Genomic DNA, 11,182 nt, shown 5'->3' with positions numbered 1-11,182 from the left:
AGCGAAAGTAGCCCCCCTTGACGTCAGCGGGGTGCAGAGTAGTGGGCCGGGCCCGTTTTTGAAGGAAGGAAAGAACGAACGGGCTTTGATTTGAATTTTCGCAGCTTTTCGGGGCGCGCATGGCTCTAGTATTTTGCAGAGGTTATCTTCGATGCCTCATCTATGCAGTGGGCTTGTTTTTCAAAAATGTCCGGACCCTGGTCAGTGGCCCTTTAAGCTAGGGGGGGGGGGGGGGGCATCACAAGCACCACACTGCACCGCCGCCGTCTGGAGGTTGTCGACCTTGTAGACTGTTCACGGTTGCTGCTTGATCGGGTCCACGTGGACAGAAGTACAATCACCACAGCGGCTCGGGGCACTCCGGTTGGCCGAGAAAGATCATAGCCTCCTTTATACTTTCTGTCGCTGTCAACGCGCTGCGCGAACTATACAGCGGCGCCGTCGGGTAAAGTTGCGCGGCGCTGCCGCTCCCGCCCGTGAGGGCGCCACTGACGTAGGTGTCGAAGCGCACTGATGCGAATGCCGGCGCGAGGATGGGAGCGCTGTTAATCGCTCGCGGGATAACGGCTACTAAGCATGAATCGTAGAAACTCGTTATATTTGTTCGTAAAGCTGACATTCACTAAGCATAAAAAGTGATTACGTTAGTTGTTAGTAACATCAACGCTGTGACATGTTATGTGAGGCAGTTCCAAGATACGTGGGCATGGCTCGAAAAACTGCATGACTGCTCCGCTAGTGTAAATGGTTATGGAACAGTTACAATGCTAGTCTACGCTGCGCTAAAGCAAAATTTAAGAAGAAAGGCTACAACATTTATTTACACATTTCACAACAGCAGCTGTGCTACAAGAGCAGCTACTTTTACAGCTTCATGACTTTTCGTGAGAGTTGCTTCTGCCGAAACAGCGGCTTATACAAATCATTCTTGTCTGTTATCGAGGAGGCGTAGTTCACCAGCAGTGGTCTGATGAATCTACTTGCCACAAGTAGAGAAAAATGTTCTCGGTGCTGCTGTCACTGACAGGGCACTTCAGCAACCTTGATTTACAGATGGCTGAAACAACTGCATCGGTCAGGTTTTTCAATGGATTTTGAAGTCGTGGGTTTTCATTTAAGCTTGTCTCCACAAACAGCCGCAGCGTGTCTAAGACAGAGTAATTCGTCAGATGGGTAAAGCAGGCCACCACGGTCCTGTTCTCGCGTGAACGGCTCGAGTGGGTTCCAAGTGGGTGGCTTGGTTGTGAGTAAACAGCCCTGGTCACATTACATTTGTTCACTTATCACACGAGCGATGTAGCCACCTACATAGAACATGGCCGACAGCTTCAGTGTAGGTAGAGTATCAGGGACATGCTGCACGTTTAAGCATCCCAAGATTTCCAAAGCAGCCTCTGGAAGCTCATCGCTCCTCCCAAGTGCACATAGCCCTGCAGTCCTAAGTACAGTGCTGTGGTGACTCTCGTGATATAGCACGTTGCTGTATTCAGATGTCGCGGCAATTCCCGTCTTCAAGACTTTTTCTAGTCCTGAGAGTACGGACCGCCCGTCAAGTTGGTCGTTGCATCCCAGTGACCGTCTCAGGGTTCCAAACAGTGCTTCAATTGGGTCACTGCTGAATTTCCGCGTTAGTAAAAAACAGAACTTTTCCTCAGCTAACAGATAGCGAATGCAGCAAGCAGTCGAATAAGTTGTGAGCAGAGGGGCCTCGTACGTTTCGGCTGTGAAAAAGGCACGAGGATAAGTTGCATCTTTCTTCAGTTGGTCGATATATAGCGGAAATGTAATTCCAGCCATTCCAGCCTAGAATCATTTTTGTCGTCCAATTGCCTTACGTCCGGGAAAGTTTGCTTAATATGTTGGTACTTGTTGCTGGTGTCGTGCAGTAGGAACCACCGATGGATGTTCTTCATAAACAGTATTGTTGGTCCCGCATAGGCAAATGATGTAGCAGCACTGTCCTGCGTGCTCTTTCAAAACCTCCAGAGCAGATGTAACGCCTGGTGAAAAAACTTCGAAAGCTAGTTTGGCGTTCATTTTTTTCAATATTGCTCGGAAAAAAATGTTTACTGGTTAGACTCCTCACAGGTTTTACAATCCAATCTTTCTGCATCTCGTAGAGTTTCTTCAAGTGAGATGACGAAACCTCTCCTTTCTTTCCAAGGTCGCGTGCAAGGAACTGAGAGCGGATGTTTAAGATGTGGCAAAATCAAAGTTAAAAAAAAGCGGCCGATTGGGATTACACGGATGCTGTATCCTGTACGTAGGGAATCCGCCGCAGAGGTCATTCATGGCACTCACGTTTACTTTATGGTTGTCGCTCACAAGGTGCACGACCTTGAAACCTGCCTCTTCGACCTTAGTGAGAACATATCGCATCAATTTGGACAGCTGTGCGCCATTCAGTCCTTTCGTAAAAAAGTACGATGCTGGTATTCTGTATGAAGTAGACAGGCCGTTAATTACAAAACAAAGCAAGGAATTTGCCAGTACCGGCAGACTGCTAAGATCGGTGGCCACATCCATGTCCACATGGCCTGCGAAGCTATCTTGCTGCTTGTTGTACTGTAACCTTGGCTTTATTCGCATCTCGTCGACGATAAGAGAACATACTCTGGACTGCTGAGATTCAAGCTTTTCAAGCTCTGATTTCAGCCGGGCTTCTACCAAGCGACTTAAACCTGTCTCTACGGAGGTACTTCCAATGAAGTTTTGTAGTGTGTTCCTGCTTGGAAGCTTCAACAACTTTTCCTTTCGGGCATGCTCATAGGCCTTTGTAGAAAGATGCCCAAGTACAATGCAGTGTCGCACTACATCTTCCGACCATGTTGGCATTTTTCTCTTGAAATTGACAACTTGGTTGAGCAGGAAAACTGCAGCAATGTTTGTTTTCTTCCGCTTGTTCGCGGATAAATGTTATATCCCCAAAATTACTGTCTTCTTTAAGCCTTTCAGCTCCATTTTATATTTATCTAGCGTGGTGCAAAGCTTCTCTGTTTGCTTTTTCAGGTCACTCTCCTTTCTCTTCCACTTTATTCTTTCCACTGCCAGCCAGTTGGAAGATCTGTTGTCAGCTTGCGTTGTTTTGTCGGCGCGGACGAGTTCTTGTTCTTGCTTTGTACACATGGCTCTTGATTGATGTTGCGTCACTTCAAAATAGTTGACACCTGTAGTTGGAGCGGCTTCAGAGACCTCACTGTCAGCATCAGACGTCGGCATTTCCACGTTCGTGCTTTTGTCATGCTTCATGAGTTTTTTCGCTGGCTCATCTTGGCTATGGTGGGCCTGAAAAGCTGCTCTTTTTCTTCCGCTTACACTGTGCCTCTCCTTCAATACTCGAAGTTTGAAGTACGACGGGTAGTCACTGAACACTGATGGTACAACTCCCTTTTTCAGACGGCGCCTTTTGCCCACTGCGAAGTCAGAGATTTTGAAATGTTGGCTGCATGCCCTTGAATAGTTGGAAGTGCAATTAGGTACCCTGTCATCTCTTCGAATTGCTTCCAGCCATTGCTCACGCTGCGCAGCTCGACGGGGATCTCATGAAAAGAAACGCCGGGCTCCCTTCTTTTTACTGTCCAACCGGCACAATGGTGCGCAGCAGTATGCCATTGGGATCCGTAAGGAGAACAATTTCGGTATCAGCTGTTGCATTCAATGATTCAGCGCGTCGTGCAAACAATTTTTTTTCTCACTTGAAAAAAAGGAAAACAAACATACGCGCTGTATCTTTCGGTTTTGCTCACTCCAAAGTAAGGGCCACGATAGGTAAAGCTTGTGTTTTTATGTTATCAAAGAATTGCACAATTATCCTACACACTGCAAAAAAAAAAATACTTCCCTGGAGCACATGCAACATACCACACAGACAAGCTAACCAGGGAAGAAATTAGCACCGCAGACCAAAAATACACGCGCACATTTAATATTATTGCCTTAATGACGCGTAATAAACACAGTTTCTGGTGCTGTGGTTATTTTTCACAGGCCTCAATGCGGCTGAATAGGAGTTTTGCGGTTTCCGATGCAAGAGAGGGACACAACGATTGAGTTGACAACAATGGAAACTAATATAGGCTTTGTATCATTCGGTTTAGCTCTCTTTAAAGTAGCCATCATTCCAATAGGTAAAGCTTCTGTTTCTATTTTATCACAAAATTCCACAATTAGTGTGTGTTGTAAGGAAAAAAAACTGCGCAGGAGCACATCCAACGTACTACGCAGACGAGCTAGGCAGGGAAGCAATTAGTATTGGCGGTAGTGGTTTTTTTTTATTGAAAATAATACAAAAAGGAGCATTTGCAGTCCAGAAAGCACGTGTGCACATCTCATATTACTGTTGTAGTATTGACGCGTGGTAAACGCAGTTTTTTGTGCCGTCGCTATATTTCACAAGCCCCAATGCAGCTCAACACTACGCAGCGATCGCCGGAGGGATAAATCAAAGCTGGCACTTATCACTTCGTGCAATGCTGTATTCCTGCGGCATCCGAAAACAGACAAAAGCGCAAGGAACACCTTGCACACTGCAAAAAAAGCCCACGTAACATCGACAGAGCAACAGCACGTGACAGGTGGCTATCCGGGCTGCTGCGGGTGCCCCAACGTCGCTGTCGCCATCTCTCGGCAGCCAGCGGCGTAATTTCTCAGAGGAGGAGGAGCGCCGACGGCGGCCGCGGAACGCGGAGTTTTCAGGTCAGAGCTGTTTGGAAACCGGCTGCTGCGGCCGTCAAAGCAGGCGCCAACTTTGATAGCGATGTAGGTGCACCCGAGCGCGGATGAGATGCTTCTGGCTCCCTGAAAGATGGACGCCGCTTTAACCTAATTGTCCTGCCTGTACATTGGTGGGCCCACTCTCTCTGGCACGACGGTAAACAACGGGGATCAAGTAACGCGTTTCCTTGTGTCACGTCCCTTCGTCGTCATTAGAGAATTTTCTTTGAAACCAAAGACAGTCGCCAGAAAGTGCTGCAAAGGTATCATTTCAAAACGCTCTGTCCCCTCTGTGTCGTTTTTGTTAGCGCCTGAGTTTTTCATAATGATCTTAAAAACGCTGCTAGCAACTGTACTACTTCAATAATTTTATTAGGAAACAGGCGGAAGGGGAAGCTTTTTGCCAGGGCCACTCATTGATCATTTTTCGTTCATTTAGGCGTATGTACTGTCCTGCAAAAACACCAACTGCCTTTTGTAACTAGTAACAATAATAGCAGTGCAATAATATTAGCTGACAGGTGGAGAGACAGATGTATGTCGTAACATCAAAATGCCACATTCGTTAGTGTGTCGTTAATATCGAAAATTTAAACTGCAGCTGCTTGCTTGTGCACGCCAAAAAGCTAAGCTGCGTTTTGATTACGGCGAAGAGAAAAAGCGTAGGATATACTTAGATTTAGCCGGACAAAACACACAAATACTTTGGAGAAATGATTTTTCTTGATGAATATCGCATAAATCGCTCAGGCCAGCAACGTCCGAGGCTTGACGGTGCGTCATCTTCGAAACATTCAGCGTTCTGTGCAGAGGAGGACAGCGACGGGGAATAACAGGAGTGACACTTGCGGCACTCATTTAATACCGTCCCCCCTCCTTTCCATCTCTTGTCCCATTTCACCCAGAACGCTGAACAATTCAGTTTTGTATTTCTGTTACAAGTCAAATCTCTTGTATTTAAATTTTTTTTTAATTCTTGTTTTTCACTCCAACTCCAGTCAGTTTTCGCCTATGGCTGACTCGTGGACCACCGCACTGTAATTATTCTGCTGTCTTCTCGCAAACGTGTCCAACGTCTCGACAGCCGGCGGCATGTGACTGCATGCACGCTGTTCTCAGCCAGCGCTTTCTCGGACCGGAGCTGCATACCGGCGGCATCATACAGTGATTTTTTGAGTGAATGATGAGCGCCGCAACTGGAGAAACAAAGCCAGGAACCGCTCATTAACTGAAGCGTGCAGAATGCTGGCTAAAAATGACTAGGAAGAAAATCAGCCTCTGCAGTTCCGACTGGAAGAGGCAAACACCGTGCTGAGCGTCCGAATGCAATGTAGCCTACTGCTTTCCGTGCGTAGTATAGAAAGAGACATACCAGAGGCCAAAAAATTGATCAAAAAATCCGTTTTTCACTGCTCTGTTGCACACAGCCGCCCATCCAGCGCTGGCTCAGCGGTTTTACTGGTGTGGTTTTTAGAGCGCTGGCGCGTCCACCGCCCAACCCTGTGCGAGGAGACACACAAATGTCATGGCGAATCACATCACGGCTGCGAGTTGCGACATGCTTTCGGGAATTTTGACAAACAGCTGGGCCTGTGGGTGCCTTTTACTTTCGAAATTAATCCGAACACAAGAGGCCCTGAGGAACGCAGCATACTTAACGAACCCGATCTGAAAAGTATGTTGATGCTGAGCACTCCTCGTGAGTTCGCGATTGGCTAGAAATGTGCGCTCGCCAAAGCTTGAAGAAAAGAAAACCTATTGTTGTTTCGGCGCTCATATCTCTTATATGGTCAGAATGAGATGCAAGAATGGGTCGCTTCATTATATGGATACGATAATTCAGGACATGCTGTTGAGAGTTGAACCCAGATATATTGAACCCGGATTATTGGAATAATTTCCAATAATGCAATAATGTTAATGCACGATGACCTTGCAAATTCTTTGCAAATGTTCAGGACAGGCACGCGCTACATTGATGCAATTGCCGCGGCCATTCGGCATAATGAACTGAGCAGCGCAACTTTGCAAGTTGCGCTTTTCCTGACCGCGTCGCTCGCGTAACGTGTCGGCTGCGTGTCCTTGACCGCCGGCAGGCATCGCTTGCGCTGTGAAATCATAATGCCATATGAACGTGGAGCAAGGTTGAGGGGGCCTTCGGTCAGTTCGGTCGGTTCGATCAGGCCTTCCGGATGCCGTCCGATACGCCATCTTTCCCCCCACTGTGTGGAGTCATTCGGGACGAACTGCGCCTGGCAGCACAACAGCACAAAATTTCTGAGGTTCGTCGCAGGCTTGATGCAAGACCCACGAATGCGTCCATGCGACGTGAGGCCTTTAGGTACGATGCCACCGCCGCGATGCCAGTAGTGATCCCACCCAGCTTCTTTCGCGGTCACAATATGCCAGCCTACCAGCAACCGCGAGAGAGTGATGTGTGGTGCGCCCTGGATCGTCGGCCCCACTGCTATCACTGCGGCGAGGCGGGCCACCTATACAGGGCATCCCCATACCGCCGCGTGGGCCTGCGTGGTTTCGCGCCGGACGACCAGTGCCCACAGGGCGGGGAACGACCACATGGGATAGCATCTCATCTCTCGTCACGCCTGAACCACGTCACTTCAGGCAACTGAGGGGCTCCATCCCCGTCGCTGAGGTGTAAGCGCTCCCCAAGCCCCTGTCAAGCTGCAAGCTACTCCGGGCGCCGTTCTCCCAGTCCATGCCAGACAAAACTGATTCCAGCTGCCTCTGGATTCGAGGATTTGGGAAGATCCTCCTACGCCACTACCATGCGACGATGTTTCTCAGGCAGCGAGTAGCGACAGCATCCAACGAGCTACCTCCGATTTGTGTGTTATAATTGACGAAGTCGACGGGACCGCTTTGATGGATACAGGTGCCGATTATTGCGTCATGTGCTTTGCCTTGCCCTGTAACTGAAGAAATTTTGACGCAGTATTCGGGGCCTAGCATTCGCACTGCTCGGGGTCGCCTGACAATCCCCGCCGGCGCGTGCATAGCTCGTGTCGATATCCGTGGTTTTGAGTACGTCGGCGAACTTGTAGTGCTCGGTGAGTGTTCCAGGGACTTCATCCGCGGTCGCGACTTTCAGCAATGGAACGGCGCTGTCATTGGCCAGCACGAAGGGCGGATCATGTCCTCGAAGAAACGGGCCGTGGCGCGCACTGACCAGATGGTTCACGTTTCAGTGGTATCGTTACGGAGTGCGCCGCAGAAGAATGTTATAGGATGATTCGACAGAATACCAGGAAGCTACCGCAAGAAACTAAAGATCTCATTAAAAAACGCCAAATAATTTAATAAATAAGCGCATGCTTGCTGACATAAGGAAGTTTAACATGTATAAAATCGAGCATGCTCTCAAGAACGGAGGTAGCTTAAAAGCAGTCAAGACAAAAATAGGCATAGGTAAAAACCAGATGTATGCGCTAAGAGACAAAGATGGCAATGGAGAATGTCATTTGCAACATGGATAAGATAGTTAAAGTAGCCGAAGAGTTCTACAAAAATCTATACAGTAACGGATATAATCAGAACGTAACTGAGAGAGGCAGTCAAGCACAGCAATGGGACATAGCGCCTGTAACGAAGAGTGAAATAAAGAAAGCCTTAGGAGCAATGGAAAGGGGGAAAGCAGCTGGTGAGGATCAGGTAACAGCAGATTTGTTGAAAGACGGACGAAAGATTGCGCGAGAAAAAGTAGCCCCCTGTATATGCAATGCCTTGTGACCTCGAGCGTACCACGAGCTTGGAAGAACGCTAACATTATCTTAATTCATAACAAAGCAGACGTCAAAGACTTCAAGAATTACAGGCCGATCAGCTTACTGTCCGTTGCTTGCAAGGTATTTATTAAGCTAATCGCTTCATAGAGTCAGGACAACCTTAGACTCCAATCAACAAAATTATCTGGCAGGCTTTCGTAAAGGATACTCGCCATTAGACCATATTCACGCTATCAATCGGGCGATAGAAAAATGCGCAAAATATATCCAACCCCTAAATATAGCCTTCATTGATTGCCAAAAAGTGTTTGACTCAGTGGAAACCCCAGCTGTCATGCAGGTATTGCGGAATCAGGATATAGAAGAAGAGTTATCTGAAAATATTGGTAAATATAACGATTGCAGATACTTATAACTGTAGTCCTCCATAAATTTAGCAAAAGATTCTAATCAGAAAGGTATCGCGAATGCTATTCGCCGCCTTGTTACAGCAGGTATTTCTGGGCCTGAAACGGGAACAGTGGAGGATAAGAGTTAATGGAGCATTCCTAAGCAATTTGCGATTTGTATATGGGTTATGCCTTGCTAAGTCACCCAGGACATGAGCAGAGAAGCATGAAAAATGAGTTAGACAGGCAGAGAAGAACAGTGCAGCTAAAAATTAACATGCAGGAAACCAAACTAATGTTCAACCGCCTAGCAAGAGAATAGCAGTTCGCATTTGGTAGGCAGCTAGGCGCTGGAAGTATTAAGAGAATGTGTCTACTTAGGGCAGGTAGTGACCGCTGGTCGCGAGCATGACAGGGAAGTAATCAGAAGAATAAGACTGGGGCGGAACCTATAGGGCAGGTTCTCTCAGCTCATGAATGGCAGTTTACCAATATACCTCAAGAGAAAAGTATACAACAGCTGTATTTTACCGGTACTCACCTACGGGGCAGAAACATACAGGCTAACAAAGAGGGTTCAGCTTAAGTTAAGGACAACGAAGCCAGCTGTGGAAAGAAAAATGATAGGTGTAACGTTAATAGATCAGAAGCGGGCGGAGTGGGTGAGGGAACAAACGCGGGTTAATGACATCCTAATTGAAATCAATAGGAAAAAATGGGCTTGGGCAGGGCATGTAGTGCGAAGGCAAGATACCCGCTGGTCCTCAAGGGTAACGGAGTGGATTTCAAGAGAAGGCAAACGTAGCAGGGGGCGGCAGGAAGTTAGGTAGACGGATGAGATTAAGTTTGCGGGGATACGGTGGCTGCAACTGGGAAAGGACAGGGTTAATTGGAGAGACTTGGGAGAGGTCTTTGCCCAACAGTGGGCGTAGTAAGGCTGATGATAATGCTCTGCGACTTGTTGAACACGATGCAACTGTGACACCCCGGTCCAGTGTCCTCGTTCTCGTGAGGAATGATTGTTTCCACGGCTACGAGGGCAACGCTGCTAGCAACGTACACCTGCTACTCGAGAAGGGAGTAGCCGTCACTCGCTAGCTCGTCCAACTACAAGACTGTTGTGGCAGTTTGCTCCTTGCAAATTTTGCTCGCGAGTTACAGCATCTCTCGCCAAGGGCATGGCTGCACCAGATGCTTCCTTACGTTACCTTTGCTTATAACAAAGTGATTGAGAGAACAACCCGCTTTATCCCGTTCCGTATATTTACAGAAGAGCGCGTGACGTCGATCCGATGCTTCTGTAGGCTGGTGACGACATCACACACTACACGCGGGCAGCTTCGCCGAAAAAGCCATTAAGCCCATCAGTTCGCTTGCTTGCGCACCAAGACAAAGGAAAACACGGGCTCCCGAAATTACAACCTCCGCCCTAGGTAAGTGCCCTATAAACAGGTGAGGGCGTGTGGGTGTGGGCCCCTGTAAGCCAAAAATGGTTGTCCGAATTACAGTTTCTCCGCTATTAAGGACCGTACAAAGTCTTCCGCCACGTTGGCAACGTGAATTATAAAGTCCTTCCTGATGGAAGTGCGCCCGTCGGCGACTACGAACTGATATTTTATTAATTCGGGTGGTTTAAAATCGCAGCTCTCGCGTGACTGCAGTGCTCTTCACTCCGTATATTAAACTGCGCTCTCGTTCTCTGCATGCTATTCTTAACTTTTGTTTCCCGTCCGTATCGACGGTATTTTGCAACTTTCCTGTGTGGTTTTCCTGTCGACATTTGTTGTTTTTTTTTGCTTTTCTCTTTATTTGTAAATACTTTGCTTCTCATCAACAGGATGCTTTCCTTTTACGGAGGAGCGACTACTGCCATTCGCCTCACCACCTCTACCTTCGCGCTGATTCAAGACGACTAACAGGACACAGTCGCATTAGAAGCGGTTGGGCTGGGCTAGGTTTTTGGGAAGGAACTCGGCCGCTCAAAGGTTTCCGTCTACCTCTATGGCTGCCATTCTCCTGCTTCGTCACGATATTGATGACCACGCTTTCGCATTCGTGCCACAGATTGCTGTCTTCCACCCCCAAGCTTGCACGTTTCGAACGTATGGGCTTCTATAAAACGCACGCTACCAGTATATACCTGGGGAACCCGCACTGAAGTGAGACGCGTTCATTTCAGCGCCGTGAAAAACAGCCAGCGAGAGAAGCAAGCAGATTTCGTTGCACTCGGTGAGGTATCTGAGCTGCGCCGAGAGAAGCTAGGCAATAAATGCTATCTGCAGAACGCGGGCCCCAAATCGTTAAGAGTGTGCTCGAGCGTTTGTAGCCGAGTAA

The 11,182-nt window shown here is 47.9% G+C and overlaps 1 pseudogene; it reads right to left on the bottom strand.

The window, feature by feature from the left end:
- Positions 1-864: 864 nt before the first annotated feature.
- On the bottom strand, positions 865-2,589 carry LOC149326526 (uncharacterized; annotated as a pseudogene).
- Between the last annotated feature and the right edge of the window lie 8,593 nt (positions 2,590-11,182).

The sequence above is a fragment of the Amblyomma mixtum genome, chromosome 10, assembly GCF_055824585.1.
Source record: "Amblyomma mixtum isolate Tamu chromosome 10, ASM5582458v1, whole genome shotgun sequence".
NCBI lineage: Eukaryota > Metazoa > Arthropoda > Arachnida > Ixodida > Ixodidae > Amblyomma > Amblyomma mixtum.
This window is presented reverse-complemented; position numbering and strand designations above follow the sequence as displayed.